This window comes from Lissotriton vulgaris, chromosome 7 (genome assembly GCF_964263255.1).
Source record: "Lissotriton vulgaris chromosome 7, aLisVul1.2, whole genome shotgun sequence".
In the NCBI taxonomy this organism is placed as follows: Eukaryota; Metazoa; Chordata; class Amphibia; order Caudata; family Salamandridae; genus Lissotriton; species Lissotriton vulgaris.
Window position 1 is genome coordinate 701,389,038 of NC_141695.1, and position 17,851 is coordinate 701,406,888.

General features: G+C 50.5%; 1 protein-coding gene across 2 annotated transcripts in view; it reads left to right on the forward strand.

The window, feature by feature from the left end:
• HELZ (helicase with zinc finger) overlaps positions 1 to 17,851 on the forward strand; it is a 1,742,088-nt gene that overhangs the window by 1,167,097 nt on the left and 557,140 nt on the right. The gene's annotated exons all lie outside the window — the stretch shown is intronic.

Genomic DNA, 17,851 nt, shown 5'->3' on the forward strand with positions numbered 1-17,851 from the left:
TAACCATGGGTGTTGAGGCCTTTTACTCCTGGTGTTCCCGGGTCTGACCTACTATGGGCCAAGTACTACCACTTCTATCACTTGACTCTCAGCTGTATATATATATCATCTTTATTGCTTGATTACTTAAAAGCATTGCAATCACAGCATCATAATTAACCAACAAAAAACACAGTTACATTTTAAAACAAGAGAACTTCTCTTCACATAATTAAAAAAAAAAAATCCCATATACACAGTTTAAAACCTTGTTGATAGGCCCAAATCTAGCCACCTTACGTCTTGAATTGCATAATACAGGTTAAAGTGACGGTGTGCTTTAAATACTTTTCCATAAATATCATAAGGAAATATTATCAACCAATAAACATTCATTTCCCATACTTTCGGATAGTCTAATTTGCAAAAAGTGCATCAGTTTGCTGCGATGGAAACCCCACTGACATTACATTTCAAATTAATACCATCGTAACAAAAATGTATTAATTTAATCAAGATTATAAATCATTAAAATCTATAGCACCAAGGTCATAAAATTAGAGGGGATCCGCCCTATATTAAACATTTATCTACTGCCATAACATTTTTTACCAATTGACATAGTAGTGGAACAGATTCACCGGACAATGACATGATTAATGCCTGATGAGCAGATCTCACACCACTCATCAGAAAAAAAGGTCTCAGAAAAAAACGTCTAAGATTAGTCAATCTCGGGCATACACATACTATATGTACTAAAGTTTCCTCTGGCGAACCACAGAGTCTACAATTAGAGTCCGGTCACTGTTTAATCCAAGAACGAGTGCCCTCCTTTGTTGGGTTTTTAACCATACGTAGCCTTAGATACATTTTTTTAAACTTTACAGAGAAGAAGACATTTAAATATGGCTGAACACGCAGGGATTGATATGAATTAATCTCGTACCATGCATAGTTTTTTTCCGCTAAAGCAATTTTATCCAATTTAAACGATTCCAATTTAATATGCTTTTTTAAAATGAGTTTATAGTTGGGTATTTTTAAAGCTGACAGTTCAATTTCCAGGCCGATATCATGTAAGGATGCTAAAATATAGGCTCTCCATTTTGCAGTGTAAGCAGATTTATCAATTGCTAGCCAGCAAATATTCCCTAATGATGCTGAGGCTGATGTTGATAAAACAGCCATGCATTTTAGAAAGGTTCCTTTTGATACCAGGCACTGTCTATGGAGACCGAATTCCAGTCTAATTGCTGCTTGACACACTGACCTGTCAATTCCAAAGGTTGCTTTAAAAACCTTAACAATCAGTAAGTCAAGCAACTTCACATCTTTTCCTCTAGTAGTAGGAGAGCCATAAATGAGGCTAGGTTGTAACTTGGCTTTAACTATTTTTAGCATAAACTCATACGATTGACAATTCAGTGATTTCTTTAAACATTTAAAAGCATGGATCAGCGTCACAGTCTTGGCCCTTAAATCTTTAAGGTGAAATTTAAAAGACATATGATTATCAAATATTACCCCTAGGTATCTATATGTCTTAACCATATGAATTGTGCCTGCTCTGGCTTTCCAGGAATTAAACTTCTGTTTAACTTCACCTATTTTCACCCCTTTTTTTTTTTTTTTTTTGACCAGTTCAAGGCCATTCCACTGTATATAATCATCAAAGGCAGTAATAAGTCTTTGTAGGCCAATGGGGGTATGGCTCGCCAAAATCGTATCATCAGCATACTGGAGGTAGCCAATTTGCACTCCCCCAATCCTAGGAGATGGCCATTGACAACATCCAAGCGCTATGGAAGGTCTGATAGAAATAAGTTAAATAAGCAGGGGGCAAGGACACAACCCTGCTTTAGGCCATTATATGTTCTAATCCTCCTTGATAAGCAGTTACCCTCCCCAATCTTAACTTGAACCCAAGTGCTAGCATACAGAAGCATAGTAGCTTTCAACAGTTTCATTGGAATTCCCAGATCTGACAGTTTTTTCCCATAACAAATTTCGAGGCACAGAATCGAAGGCTGCCTTAGATCTATAAAAGCAATATATAGGTTTTGCTTATTCAAGACAGCCTTCTCCGCAAGCAATGATCGCCTGCAGCATCTTTTCTTCCAGGCTCCATAGACTTCAACGTCGGAACCCGACACGACTTCGCACCTATGCACCCGCAGCCTGTGGGTGAGGTAACACGAGCATTTCGGTGCTCTAGGGTAGATTGACTCACCTAGTGTCCAGTTCCACAGTCGTTTTAGTCCTACATAGTCAGGATTGTCCGTACTCACCTTTTACTTGAATTGTACTGTCCATAGACACTGTTACGCATCTCGCGTGTGAGTTCACACTCTGCACACGCGTTCCGTGGGCCTCCTATTACTTACCTAGAGTTAGGGTAGTGTGGTCCCAGCGATCCTACAGCCTCTGGACAGCTCCATTCCTTCTATCGACTTTCACATTCTACTTACTTAGTATATGGTTTGTCGTGCCCCTAGGGCACCATTGTAATTTGTGCAACTTAAACATATTTTTCCTAAGAGATTGTAATGTGCTTAGCCCTCTGATCTCATAAAGAGTTCAGAGGTGTATGTTAGTTAATAAATATATTGTTTATTTTCATAACCTGTGTGGTGTCCTTTCACTTGGTATTCAAGGGGTTATATGTGGTAAAACAGCTGACTTCACATGCCAAAAGAGTTTAGCCTAAGACTGATTTGTCCATGCTACCATTAGGATAGCTGGTCTATAAGGTTGACTTACAACCAATCACCATGAGGGTTGTTTGGACTGATACAAGGTGATCACTAGAACTAGTGAGCATCATATATCAGGCCAACTTCTCACAGCGACGTCCGGGGATAATGTGTCGAGCAGGTCCCAGAGCTCGACGGCGTGTTTGCGTGCGGAACGGGTGTTCAATAGGATGCATTGGAGGTGGTTGGGGTCTTTCTTGGTGGGTGGTTCGTCGGTTCTGAGGCTGGTGTAGCTGCAGTTCCGGCAGGTGAAAGGGCCGTGTGTGCTTTTCGAGACGGCCTTGAAGCAGATGTGGGTCTGTCCGGGGTTGAGAGCGTGCAGAGTGCTTGTATCGTAGTGGCGGGGGTCGTCGTGGCGGGTGCGGGGTCCAGTGGTTCTGGTGCTGGGCGAGGTCCAGGTGTGGACGGGCGCAGACGGGCTTGCCTTGGGCGTTCCTTCGGTGCGCTGCTGCACGGCCGCGCAGCGGCATGCATATATGGGGAGGTGGGAGGGAAGAGCAGCTGGGAGGCGGGAGGCAGGAGGCAGGGGCAGCTGATTGGACAGTCAGGGGGGCGGGGCCCAGGGGACGCAGCAGCTGGAGCGGGAGACGACAAGGGAACAGAAGGCAAGAGGGCACAGAGTTACAGGGTAAGGGAAGGGGCAGAAGGCAAAAACGGGCACAAAGTTACAGGGCAATGGAAGGAACAGAAGGCAAAAACAGGCATAAAGTTACAGGGCAATGGAAGGAACAGAAGGCAAAAACGGACCGAGAAACACGGGGGACAGTGAGGAGAACAGAAGAATAGCGGGTAGAGAGACACGGGGACAACGAGGGGAACAGAAGAAAAAAGCGGGCACAGGCCAAGTGTAGGCAGCGGGGGAAGACAATCAGCAGTCACTGAATAACAGAGATGGCAATACAATAAAGGCAATACAATGAGATGTAATGAAATACAGTGAACAAATGGTGATACAAACCTACGGCCTACCACTGGCCACCAGGGATGAGGCGCAGGTGGGGGCCTGCGGGTGGAGGAGGGCCTCAAACTTACTCAGCAGCGGCAGCTGGGGCAGGGACACCCAGGCGATGCTGTGCGGAGGGGGGAGCGACCTACCTGGTGGGATCACCTTGCCCACTTTCTTTCTGCCTCCGCACTCTTCCAGAGTGGAAGAGAGGCTCCACCGTCTGGACCCAAAACATGCCCTCTCCTTTTATCTGAACTGCATACAACAGTTCCGGGTGGTTGACCAGCTCTTTGTTGGCTACGTGGGCCCGAAGAAAGGCCGGGCTGTACACAAGAGGACCGTCTCCCGCTGGGTCGTCTTGTGTATTAAAGACTGTTAATCTCTGGCTAAAAAGGAACCTCCGGTGGGGTTGCGCACCCATTCTTCTAGGGCGAAAGCAGCTACTACTGCATTGTAACGTAGTGTTCCCCTGCAAGACATCCATCAGGCAGCCACGTGGGCCTCGCTGCACACTTATAGTAAGCATTATTGCCTTTCCAGTCCGGAGAGACGGCTTCTTTGGCCGTTCTGTTCTCCGTGACTTTCTGGTGTGATCTTTGTTCGTAGACCCACCACTGGGGTTGGTATTGCTAGGGTGTCTATTCTAAGTTATGGAATCTATCACTAACGTGTCTCTTTCAGAAACACAAGTTACTTACTTGTGTAACAATATATCTGTAAGAGACACTAGTTACTGATGGATTCATTACTGCCCGACCCATTCTCCCCGTTCTGTGAACTGATTTCTAGGGTTTTGGTCATCCTTTTCAGGGCCCTAGTTTCAATACACCAGTGGTCAGTATCTTGCATGGCTCTGCGTTCCTGGCACTGAAAGTCATGTACAGAACTGACGTCAGCGGGCGTGTCTAAGTAGCTCCAGCGACGTCATCTTGGCGACTACAACGCCAGCGACGTACGCGGAGCCATACGCCTACGCCTACCGACGCGCAGGGGTACTACTGACTAAAAAACTTTCCGGATCCAGTCTGAAGCCTGGAGATATTCTAAGGTAAGGAATCTATCACTAACTAATGTCTCTTACAGACATATTGTTACACAAGTAAGTAACTTGTGCAATAACATCAGAAGAAATGTCTTACTGTGTACGCCCTTCCATTTCTGAAAACCACTGCAACTTGTTTCAGATCTGCTGAAGAAAGAACACCTCTCCTTGCTATATCTGAAAGAGACACGTTAGTGATGGATTCCTTACCTTAGAATATCCCCAGGCGTCAGACTGGATCCGGAGGTTTTTGCGTAGCAATACCCCTGCGCGTCGGTAGGAGTCGTCTGCGGCTCCGCGTCCGTCGTCGGCGTCGTTAGCGCCGGAATGACGTCGTCGGAGTACTTAGACGCCACCCATGCTCGCTGACGTCAGTTCTTCTTTTTTCCGCGTCAGCTAGCGCAGATCCGGAGAAGCTCGACCCCATGTCATTTTTTGACTAACCTTTTATGATCTTTTGATCATTTCTTTCTTCGAGTCTTTGACTCTATCGGTGCGGTAGGGATGCCCGGGTTCAAACCCTGTTCGAAGTGCGACCGACTGATGTCGGTTACTGACCCCCATCGCCGGTGCCTGAAGTGTTTAGGCCTCGACCACGACGACCGCACCTGCTCCGACTGCTGGGCCCTGACGTCTAAAGCTAGGCTGGGGAGCTCCCGCAAGTGGCTCGAGCCCTGGCAGTCGGCCCGCGCCGCTCCAGGTCCCGGTCCCACGGGAGGTCGAGGGACCGGTTGCGTGGTCGGGGTCATCACAGCTCCGAGATTGGACACCGGTCGTCGGGATCCAAGTCCTCAGGTAAGAGGCATGAGAGGTCGGAGAGATGCCATCGTTCCTCCGACTCACCCCGACGTTTGCACGATGCGGCCGGGGGCTCGGGCGACACTGCCCACGCTGCTCCGCGGGAGTCGCAAGCGTCGCCGCCTGCCCCACACCTTCGGGTCCCTGGGCACGGCACGGCGCGACGCCGGAGGAGATCGAGCGGTACATCTGAAAGAGACACGTTAGTGATAGATTCCTTACCTTAGAATATCCCCAGGCGTCAGACTGGATCCGGAAACTTTTGCGTAGCAGTACCCTTGCGCGTTGGTAGGCGTCGTCTGCGGCTCCGCGTCAGTCGTCGGCGTCGTGGGCGCCGTGATGACGTCGTCGGAGTACCTAGACGCCGCCTCCGCGTGCTGACGTCAGTTCTTCTTTTTTCCGCGCCTGCCAGCGCAGATCTGGAAAAAGCAGTAACCCAGTCAATTTTTGACTAACTCTTTTGAGATCATTTTTGATCCTTCTCGAAGTCTTGCGACTCCGATCGGTGCCGTAGGGATGCCTGGTTTCAAGCATTGTGACGATTGCGACCGCACCATGTCGGTCACGGATCCTCACCGCCTGTGCCTGACGTGTCTAGGCGTCAACCACGACGACGAGGCCTGCCCCGACTATTGGGCCCGTTCGAGGAAAGCCAGGCGGGAGCGGTCCCGCAGGCGGCTCGAACTCCGGCAGTCGGCCCCGCGCCGAGTGAGATCCCGGTCCCGGTCCCACGGGAGGTCGAGGGACAGGTCGCGGGGACGTAGCCGTCACAGCTCCGGGAGTCGGCACCACTCCTCCGGGTCCAAGTCGTCAGGTAAGAAACACAAGAAGTCGAAGAGGCATCATCGCTCTTCTGACTCCCCCCGACGCTCGACCTCCGGTCCCTGGGCTGAACGCAACGCCGGAGGAGATTGAGCGCTTCCTCATGGCCATGAGGTCCCTTTCTCCTCAGACGGGCTCCGCGATGCCTTCGGGCCCAGCGGACCCGTCTAGGGGCCCTAGCGGATCGGGGGCTTTGACCCCGATGCCGTCGGGTGCTTCGGCCCCAGCGCCGGTGGCGCCTTCGGGCCCGGCGCCGCAGGGCCCCACGATCCCGACACCGCCGGTGCCTTCGGGCCCCCGCGCCGCAGGGAACAGCGGCACCGGCGCCTTTGGTCCCAGCGCCGCGGGACGCCGCTGGGCCTTCCTCGGGCTCTGGATCGTCACCGGTGAACCTTACAACCCCCTCGGCGTCGGTCCATCCGGTGTCACCTCCGGCGCCGTCCTCGGTACTGATACAAGGTGATTACTAGAACTAGTGAGCATCATATATCAGTCCAAACAACCCTTATGGGGATTGGTTGTAAGTCAACCTTATAGACCAGCTATCCTAATGGTAGCATGGACAAAGCAGTCTTAGGCTAAACTCTTTTGGCATGTGAAGCCAGCTGTTTTACCACATATAACCCCTTGAATACCAAGTGAAAGGACACCACACAGGTTGTTATGAAAATAAACAAGTATTTATTAACTAACATACACCTCTGAACTCTTTATGAGGTCAGAGGCCTAAGCACATGATAATACTAAGAAAGAAATACGAGTTACCACAATATTTACACGTGTGCCTTAGGGGCACGACAAACCATATACTTGAAACAATGGAATGCTAGGAAAGAAAATACTGAACGGAGATCCAGAGGCTGGAGGATCACTGGGACTACGCTACCAACTAGGTAAGTAAGGAGCAGTAGGCCCACGGGACTCACGTGCAGAGCGGAAACTCACACGCGGGATGCGTACCAACGTCTATGGATGCTATAGGTTAAAGAGTTACGGATTAGGGACGAACCCGGCTGGATGGAGGAAAAACAAGTGAACCTGGAAACTAGGATAGTGAACACTGACCTCAGCACCTAGAAGCTTTAGTTACCTAACCCACAGGCTGCGGGTGCATAGGGCTGAAGTGGTGTCTGGTTTGTTGCGTTGATCCTGATGAAGCCTGAAACAAGTAGTTGCTGGCAGGCGGCCAGATGGAGGAGTCCGGTGGTTCCAAGGATGGAACTAGGAAGAAGAAGTCCTGAAAGGGAAGGGGACAGAGTCTCGGTCACTAGCCAGTGACGGTGCTGGAACCAGGAGGGAACCAGATACTGTCGCCGCGATCAGGTGGAAGAAGGGACGCTTCTCTCTGTAGCTGCGCGGACCAGGAGCTGTTCTTTACGACCAGGCTGGAGGCACGAGCTGTCCCATGTAGTCTGCTGCTGCTGGCGGTGTTGGATCGTCGATCTGGTCAACAGGCCTTGGCAAGTGCAAGCCACGCGGTGGAAACAAGATGGTGTCTGGTGTGGACCAGGAGGGTCCGGGGAGTAGGAAGGTGGATATCTGACTATGGTTTCCCCCAACTTTTTTGCCTGGTGTTTTGCTGGTTTTTCGACTTAGTTGACCTGGGACCCTGCTATTCAGGGCCCCAGGCCCACTGCTCTCTCTATAAAATGGATTCCATGTACCTTAGGTGCATATCTAATTGGATACTGAGTCACCTTCTCAGTCCCTGTACAGTGTACCTTAGGTACCCAGGGCATAGGTATACCCAGGGGCTGCAGCATGTATTATGCCACCCCTGGCTGGCCACCCAAATCTGACAGCTGGGGCAAGGTGGTGTAATCACCCTTTGCTTTAGATATAGTATCCCTATATCTAACCCTAACATGGACACATGTATTCCTATCAGTCACTCCTATGGCAGGCCTTAACAATCCTGAAGGCAGAGTGCTTGGAATTATGTGAGATGGTGCTCTGGCATGAGCTGAGCCCGTTTGCAGCTTGCGGAACCAAGTCCTAATAGCTGTTCCATGATAACGCGTACCATATACTCCTAAGTGCATTATAATCCTCGCGGTTATTTGCCAACTTTGGTATCGCTTTATCAAAACATGTCGAGTAAGGTGTCATACGAATTGGAATACTAACCCCTCGCCAATTCTGGCGACGGGGTTAGCATTCCACCCTTATAGAGGGACACGACATGTTTGTAACTGTGAACCCCTGTTAAAGCTAACTCGAGCCTCAGCATCACAAAATGGATGCTGCCACCACAGACACAAGTCTGACCTCCTGCTGCTGGGAGTCCTTCCAGCAAGGAGAGCTCGGACAAAGGGTTTCCTGTCAGGGGTGGTGCTAGCACCATCCCAGACAGGGTTTGGTGTATCCCAGGTAGGCAGGGCTGAGAGGAAGGTGACTGGCACCCCGGTGCTCACTGTGCATATGCCGGCTTAAACCAGTTCCAGGGGCACACCAGCCCCTGAGCTGGGGAAAGTCCGGACAAGGGAGAGGGGTGTAACCACCCCCCTCCTGGTCCCACCCATGGGCAGGACCTAGTCGTATGCCAGCCCCTTTTTTTAGAATAAAGGTAGGAGCAGGCCCCCTTCCCAGATTAGATAATTCTGAATCGTGAACTACTTTCCACGAAAGGAACTCTTGACTTTTTCTGAAGACTCTCCCTTGTGGCTAAGGAGTAGCCACCCTGCACCCGCAGGCACCATCTAAGCATCGCGGTTTGCTGTAAGTCCATCCTCCGGATCAAGACTGCCCAGCTCGACGAGACCCGGATTCCCTGGCATCTCTGACCTCTACCTGCATCATCAGCCCAGCTGAGATTCGTGGGTGTGACGAGACCTGAGGGACCGGCCATCTTCAAAACTGCACAACTCTTAACCAGCACGACCGCCGAGGGATCCTCGAGTGAGTGCTTTGGGGTTTGAGAAGCCCTAACCCTGAGCAGCTCCTGCACCGAAGTCCAGCCTCCCAGCATCCACGAGATCTGCGTGGGGCCCTTCTGCTCTTTGCTGCTCACCGCGTTGTCCGGTCACTTGCCTGCTGGCTAGTGGCCCTCCTGACGACGTACCACAACGATTTCACCGCTGGTCTGGTTGCTCCAGACTGGCCCTTGCTCCCTTCCAAAAGAGGAGCACCCCGGACCCTCCTGGTCCACTCCAGACGCCATCTTGACTCCACCGCGTGGGCTTGCCTTTGCCAAGGTTTGTTGCTCCAATCCTGGTCCCAGCATCGCCGACAGCAGACACCTTCGTGGGACAGCTCGCACCTCCAGCCTGGTCGCCGACAACGCCTCCTGGTCCGAGGGACAGCAGAGTCCAGCGTCGCCCACTCACCTGGTCGAGGTGACTTCATCCGGTGCCATCCTGGTGCCCACACAATCACTGGCTATTGATTAAGAACTGAGTCCCCTCTGCTTTCAGGTCATCTCCATCGCCGATCCAGGCTTGGATCACTCCGAACATCTTCACTGGTCGCCTGCCAGCAACTTCTTCTTTCAGGCTCCATAGACTACAACGAGGATTCCCAACGTCTTTTGAACCCTATGCAGCCGCAGCCCCTGGGCTAGGTAACCTGAGCATTTCGGTGCTCCAGCGTAGGTTCACTATCCAAGTGTCCAGATCCTTTTTCGTTTTTAGTCTACCTAGTCGGATTCATCCGGAAACAGTGACTTTAGAAATACTAGCCTCCTTAGACTTTGTCCCGCATCCCGCGTGAGAGTGCACACTCTGCACCCGATCTCCCTAGGCCTCCTGCTCCTAACCTTAGGGTTCAGTAGTGTAGTCCTAGCGATCCTGAAGCCTCTGGATCTTGTTACCTACCTGCTAGTATTTCGCATTCCACTTATAGTGTATATGGTTTTTCGTGCCCCTCGGGCATTTGTGTAAATCGTGCGACTTAAAGTATTTTCATAAGAGTTTTGTATTGTGCTTAGCTCCCTGACTCAAAGAGTTCAGGGTAGACTTGTTATAAATAAATATCCTTTATTTTCATAACAACTTGTGTGGTGTCCTTTCACTTGGTGTTCAAGGGGTATATGTGATGGTATAACAGCTGGCTTAACACGCCCTCTAGAGTTTAGCCTAAAGACTGCTCTTGTCCATGCTACTAGGATAGCTGGTCTATAAGGTTGACTTACAACCAATCATCAATAAGGGTCGTTTGGTATGATACACAGTGATCACTAGAATAGTGAGCACTATATATCAGGCCAACTTCTCACACGGGGTGCTTCTCTTTTACAAGGAAGCAAGGGCCAGTCTGGGGGATCAGACCAGCAGTGTTGAAATCTTCGGGTCGTCGTCTCAGAGGTCACTAGTCAGCCGGGAAGTGACCAGACAACAGGAAAAGCAGCAACCAGGCAAAAGGGCCCCACGCAGATCACGTGGATGCTGGGGGGCTGGTCTTTGATGCAGGAGCTGCGTCGGTGTGGGGCTTCTCAGACCCCAGTGCACTCACTCGAGGATCTCTCGGCGGTCGTGCTGGAAACGCTGTGCAGGTTTCTTTAAGATGGCCGTCTCCAAGTTGCTCGTCGCACCCACGGGTCCCAGCTGTGCTGTGGATGTGGGTAGAGGTCAGAGGAGTCTGGAGGTCCGGGTCTCGTCGAGCTGGGTCGTCTGGTTCCAGGTAGGAAGGACTTGCAGCAAACCGCACAGGAGCTTGATGGTGCCTGCGGAGCAGGATGGTCACTCCCTGACCATAGGGGAGATTCTTCAGTCTTCTGATATTCAGGAGGGCGAAGGTCAAGAGTTCTTCGTGGAAGTTATCAAGGTTAATCTAATCTGGAATGGGGCCAGCTCCTACCTTTATCCAGCTAAAGGGGGCTGCACTAAGACTAGGTCCCTCCCCTGGGTGGGACCAGGAAGGGGGGTGGTTACACCCCCTATCCTTTGTCCGGTATTGCGCCAGCTCTGGGGCTGGAGTGCCCCAGGAACTGGTTTAGACCGGAGTATGCACAGGGACACCTTCTGTGCCCCAGGCATGTCTCATTCCTATCAGCCCTGTCCTACCTATTACACAAAATCCTGTCTGGGGTGGTGCTAGCAGCTCCCAAGGCAGGAAACCCTTTGTCCAAGCCTCCCTCACTGGAAGGACTTCCAGCAGCAGGAGGTCAGACTTGTGTCTGTGGTGGCAGCATCCATTTTGTGATGCTGAGGCTCGAGTTAACTTTACCCGGGGTTCACAGTTACATACATGTCGTGTCCCTCTAGAAGGGTGGAATGCTACCCCTGTCGCCAGAATTGGCGAGGGGGTAGTATTCCAATTCATATGACACCTTACTCGACATGTTTTGCTAATGCTATACCAAAGTTAGCATTTGACCGCGAGGTTCATAATGCACTTAAGAGTATATGGTATAGCGTTATCATGGAACAGCTATTAGGACTTGGTTCCGCAAGCTGCAAACGGGCTCAGCTCATGCCAGAGCACCATCTCACATAATTCTAAGCACTCTGCCTTCCAGATTGATAAGGCTGCCATAGGAGTGACTGATAGGAATATATGTGTCCATTTTAGGTTTAGATATAGGGAACTATATCTAAAGCAAAGGGTGATTACACCACCTTGCCCCAGCTGTCATGCAGCCAGTTGTGTCTGTTTAGATGGCCAGCCAGGGGTGGCATAATACATGCTGCAGCCCCTGGTAGGCCCTGGGTGCACCTATGCCCTGGGTACTTAAGGTACACTGTACAGGGGCTGATAAGGTGACTCAGTATCCAATTAGATATGTACCTAGAGTACATGGAATCCATTTTACAGAGAGAGCAGTGGGCCTGGGGTCCTGAATAACAGGGCCCCAGGCCAACTAAGTCGAAAAACCAGCAAAACACCAGGCAAAAAGTTGGGGGCAACCATAGTCAGATATCCACCTTCCTACATAACCCCCCCCCCCTCCCCCCCCCCTAAACGAAAGGAGATAAGGCTATCCTTGACCAGGTAAGCCTATATTGACTGAGTGGCCATATGAGGTGGTATATGCACTGGCATGGTTACCCCCTATCTCATGGTCCACTAAGCAATCCCTCACCCTAAAGGTGTCTGAGGGTCTCCACCATAGGGAATCTCTACCTGTGGTGTGTTTTGGCAAAGTAAATGGCTGGTGCTGGGATGGAGTACTGAAGTGAGACTCCACTAATGTTGGGCTCAACTTCCTCCAACCACTATCCACCATATATGCCTTTCTTTCCAGGACTGAGTTGTTGTGAGCTCTCAGGGTCAACCTCTGGCTACCTAAAGCTGGAGGCTGGGTCCCTCTGTTTGGCTTACTGGAGGGACAGGTCAGGTTTGGGGGCCTCAGGTCCCAGGTTTGGCTGTGCCCAGCAGTGTCCATCTGTGGGAGGTCCCTAACTAAGTTTAAGGGGGATCCCTCAGGAGTCTGTTTTATTTTCACTTGGCTAGGTCTACTAGCTTCAGTGCCCTTAATCTGCTGATTGGGGAGTTCTTTTGGACAGGGTGCCCTTTGGGCTCCACCACTGGCCTCCCTGACCTCTACAGCCCTGGGCTGACTGAGGCAGGGTAGAGAGGGGCAGGTTACCTGCTCCAGACTGGGTCCCACCTTGGAAGGTTCCACTGACATCAGGGGTTCTGCCAGGCTAGGCCTGACTTCCTCTGGGGCAGTTTCTTCATAAGGGGTCAGATCAATTCCCTGAGGAGGCTGTTGTAGTATCCTCTGTCATTCAATAATACCATCAGAAGAAAGATTAAATCGTTGCTTTAATCCAAGAAGAAATGTACAGCCAAGTACCTCCGTGTCTAGATGTAGAATGACATCATGTACTCAACAGAACTCTAACCGTGTTCACTAGAACACAGAACACTAGCCATTAAACGGATACACAAAGGATGAAGGCATGCAAGCACGAGAGAATTAAAGGAACATACAAGATACTACAGAGGCTGATCCTTTCCTAAATTCTGGTGGGATTTCTCTTCCTCCTCAATGCTCTGTCTGAGTGGAGTGATCCATAGTTTCAGGCTTCACAACACTATTATCTGTCTGAGTTTGAGCTATTGCCATCACAACTCCACCAACCTTTTCAGGAAGGGACTCAGTTTGGGTATGGGCTGTTACCATCACAGCCTTGCCAACCTGTGCAGGGAAGGAATCTGTCTGAGATTGGGCTGTGACTGGCACAGCCCTCCTGACCTGTTCAGGGAGGACATCTTGGACTGGGGCTGTGGCTATCACTGCCCCACTAACCTTACCATGGAGGTTTACCATTTTCAAATGGGTTTCTTGCTCTACCTCAGCCCAGGCTGAGATCTCTAAATCATTCCCCAGTAGGCAATCTACAGGCAAGTTTGATGACACTGCCACTCTCTTGGGGCCAGTGACACCTCCCCAGCTGAGATTGACCACTGCTATGGGATGCTCTCTCTGCACTCCATCAATTTTGGTCACCTGGTATGTGGCTCCAGGTATAAGTTGCCTTGAGGGGACTAGGCTCTCAGTCACCATGGTGATGCTAGCCCCTGTGTCTCTAAATGCCTCAACTTTTAGACCATTGATGTGGGGCTCCTGTCTGTACTTGTCCAAAGTGTTGGGACAAGCTGTGAAGTTGGCAAACCCCATGCCAGTCTCACAGACCAGAGTATCTAAGTCAGGGGACCTGGTTAGGCCAGAGTCCCCAGGAACTCCCAAAGTAAATGCACCCAAATTCTTGGGGGCACTCCCACCACCTGGGGGATTACTACTAGTAGTAACAGGAGGCTTGGAAGTGTTACTTGGGGGTATGTTCTCCTTATTGTTGTTGGCCCTTGGGCAACTGCTGTCAGTTTTCCAATGGCCTACCTGTTTGCAGGTATGACAATAAGGTTTCTTCTGGGTATTGGAAGGATTCTGGGACCCCCTTCTGAGGATTTTTGGGGCCCTGATGTGGTTTGATCTGAAGATTTATTCCCACCCTTCTCTTGAGGCTTGGTTGATTCTTTCTTTTGGTCACCACCCTGGTTCTTAGGCCTAATCCTGGTTCTGACCCATTTGTCTGCCCTCTTACCCAATTCCTGTGGAGAGGTCAGATCAGAGTCTACCAGGTGCTGGTGTAATAACTGGTTCTGACAATTATTTAAGACTTGCTCTCTCATAATTAGATTATACAATCCTGTGTAATCAGTAACCACTGACTCTGGGGGATGCACTGGACAGTGCAGGCCCTCTCCAGAGCAGTCATCTATTTGTGGATGTCATCCCCTTGCTTAAAGGGGGGCACTATTTTACTCAGGTGTCTAGTATCAAAACTCCTGTTTTTATCTCTAGGGATAATGCTGCCACCAGTGGGGTCTGCCCCACTCAATTTCTGCTCTCTGACAAAGGCAAGTCTTTCTTTGGCAAGGGCAAGTTCTTCCCTCTCAATCCTCAGATTGACTTCCCTCATCTTAGCTTCATGCTCTCTTCTCTGAGGGGATGTCATCCCTCTCTGAGAAGATGCCTGAGAGACATGGGTGTGAATAGATCTGTTAGAGCCTCTGGAGTGAGACCTAACTCGTCTATTCCCAAGGTTAAGCCTGCTTGAGGATAGGCCTGGGGGTCCCCCAGTTCCATTCTCATGTATGCTTAAGTTGGCCCTGGTGAGTCTGCTGACTACTCCCTGACCATGGGTTACCTCACCATCAGATGAGTCTCCATCTCCCTCCACTTCATCAGTTTCAGGGAAATTGGAGTCCTCCTCTAGTGGGGGTATGTCTTCCTCTGTAGGATCAGATGGGCCTGGATTAGAAGCCCTTCTGGCATCAAATGTCTCTTAGACCTTTCAGGAAGTTGATTGTAGGGTTAGAACCCTGTTTTAGTTTCCTCGAGGTACACAATTGTCTCATCTCCTGGAAGCTAAGGGCTGCATATCTTGACATTACCTGTGGAGGGTCAACTGCCACAAGGGGAGCCACTGAGCTCTCTCCTGTGGTAGACCTGCTTTTCTAGTGAGGTGTAAGTGGTGCACTTACCTACACTATGGGTTTACCTACTGATCCCTTGCTAAGAGTTGTAGTCGGGGTGTGCTATTCCCTTTCTACTACAACACCTGGTTCAGTAGAACGAGTATTTCTAAGCTTGTTATATGTACCTATGGTACCTTATGTGATCTTTCAAATGATAGCTCAAGATTATATTTGGTAAAAACAACAGCAAGCTCAAATCCCAACCGCTGCACACCAATGTGAGAAGTTGGCCTGATACAAGGTGATTACTAGAACTAGTGAGCATCATATATCTGTCCAAACAACCCTTATGGTGATTGGTTGTAAGTCAACCTTATAGACCAGCTATCCTAATGGTAGCATGGACAAAGCAGTCTTAGGCTAAACTCTTTTGGCATGTGAAGCCAGCTGTTTTACCACATATAACCCCTTGAATACCAAATGAAAAGGACACCACACAGGTTGTTATGAAAATAAACAGTTATTTATTAACTAACATACACCTCTGAACTCTTTATGAGGTCAGAGGCCTAAGCACATGACAATACTAAGAAAGAAATTCGAGTTACCACAATCTTTACACGTGTGCCTTAGGGGCACGACAAACCATATACTTGAAACAATGGAATGCGAGGAAAGAAAATACTGTAAGGAGATCCAGAGGCAGGAGGATCGCTGGGACTACGCTACCAACTAGGTAAGTAAGGAGAAGGAGGCCCACGGGACTCACGTGCAGAGCGGAAACTCACACGCGGGATGCGTACCAACGTCTATGGATGCTACAGTTTAAAGAGTTACGGATTCCGGGCAAACCCGCCTGGATGGAGGAAAAACAACAGTGAACCTGGACACTAGGATAGTGAACACTGACTTCAGCACCTAGAAGCTTTAGTTACCTAACCCACAGGCTGCGGGTGCATAGGGCTGAAGTGGTGTCGGGTTTGCTGCGTTGATCCTGATAAGCCTGAAACAAGTAGTTGCTGGCAGGCGGCCAGAATGAGGAGTCCGGTGGTTCCAAGGATGGAACTAGGAAGAAGAAGTCCTGAAAGGGAAGGGGACAGAGTCTCGGTCACTAGCCAGTGACTGTGCTGGAACCAGGAGGGAACCAGATACTGTCGCCGCTATCAGGTGAAAGAAGGGACGCTTCTCTCTGTAGCTGCGCGGACCAGGAGCTGTTCTTTACGACCAGGCTGGAGGCACGAGCTGTCCCACGTAATCTGCTGCTGCTGGCGGTAGAACAAAGATGGCGTCTGGTGCGGACCAGGAGGGTCCGGGGTGCTTCTCTTTTACAAGGAAGCAAGGGCCAGTCTGGGGGACCAGACCAGCAGTGTTGAAATTTTCGGGTCGTCGTCTCAGAGGTCACTAGTCAGCCGGCAAGTGACCAGACAACAGGAAAAGCAGCAACCAGGCAAAAGGGCCCCACGCAGATCACGTGGATGCTGGGGGGCTGGTCTTTGATGCAGGAGCTGCGTCGGTGTGGGGCTTCTCAGACCCCAGTGCACTCACGGATCCCTCGGCGGTCGTGCTGGAAGCGCTGTGCAGGTTTCTTCAAGATGGCCGTCTCCAAGTTGCTCGTCACACCCACGCTCCTTGCTGTGCTGTGGATGTGGGTAGAGGTCAGAGGAGTCTGGAGGTCCGGGTCTCGTCGAGCTGGGTCGTCTGGTTCCAGCAAGGAAGGACTTGCAGCAAACCGCACAGGAGCTTGATGGTGCCTGCGGAGCAGGATGGTCACTCCCTGACCATAGGGGAGATTCTTCAGTCTTCTGATATTCAGGAGGGCGAAGGTCAAGAGTTCTTCGTGGAAGTTGTCAAGATTAATCTAATCTGGAATGGGGCCAGCTCCTACCTTTATCCAGCTAAAGGGGGCTGCACTACGACTAGGTCCCTCCCCTGGGTGGGACCAGGAAGGGGGGTGGTTACACCCCCTATCCTTTGTCCGGTCTTGCGCCAGCTCTGGGGCTGGAGTGCCCCAGGAACTGGTTTAGACCGAAGTATGCACAGGGACACCTTGTGTGCCCCAGGCATGTCTCATTCCTTTCAGCCCTGTCCTACCTAATACTTAAAATCCTGTCTGGGGTGGTTCTAGCACCTCCCAAGGCAGGAAACCCTTTATCCAAGCCTTCCTCGCTGGAAGGACTCCCAGCAGCAGGAGGTCAGACTTGTGTCTGTGGTGGCAGCATCCATTTTGTGATGCTGCGGCTCGAGTTAACTTTAACCGGGGTTCACAGTTACATGCATGTCGTGTCCATCTAGAAGGGTGGAATGCTACCCCCATCGCCAGAATTGGCGAGGGGGTAGTATTCCAATTCGTATGACACCTTACTCGACATGTTTTGATAATGCTATACCATAGTTAGCATTTGACCGCGAGGTTCATAATGCACTTAAGAGTATATGGTATAGCGTTATCATGGAACAGCTATTAGGACTTGGTTCCGCAAGCTGCAAACGGTGATTACACCACCTTGCCCCAGCTGTCGTGCAGCCAGTTGTGTCTGTTTAGATGGCCAGCCAGGGGTGGCATAATACATGCTGCAGCCCCTGGTAGGCCCTGGGTACACCTATGCCCTGGGTACCTAAGGTACACTGTACAGGGGCTGTTAA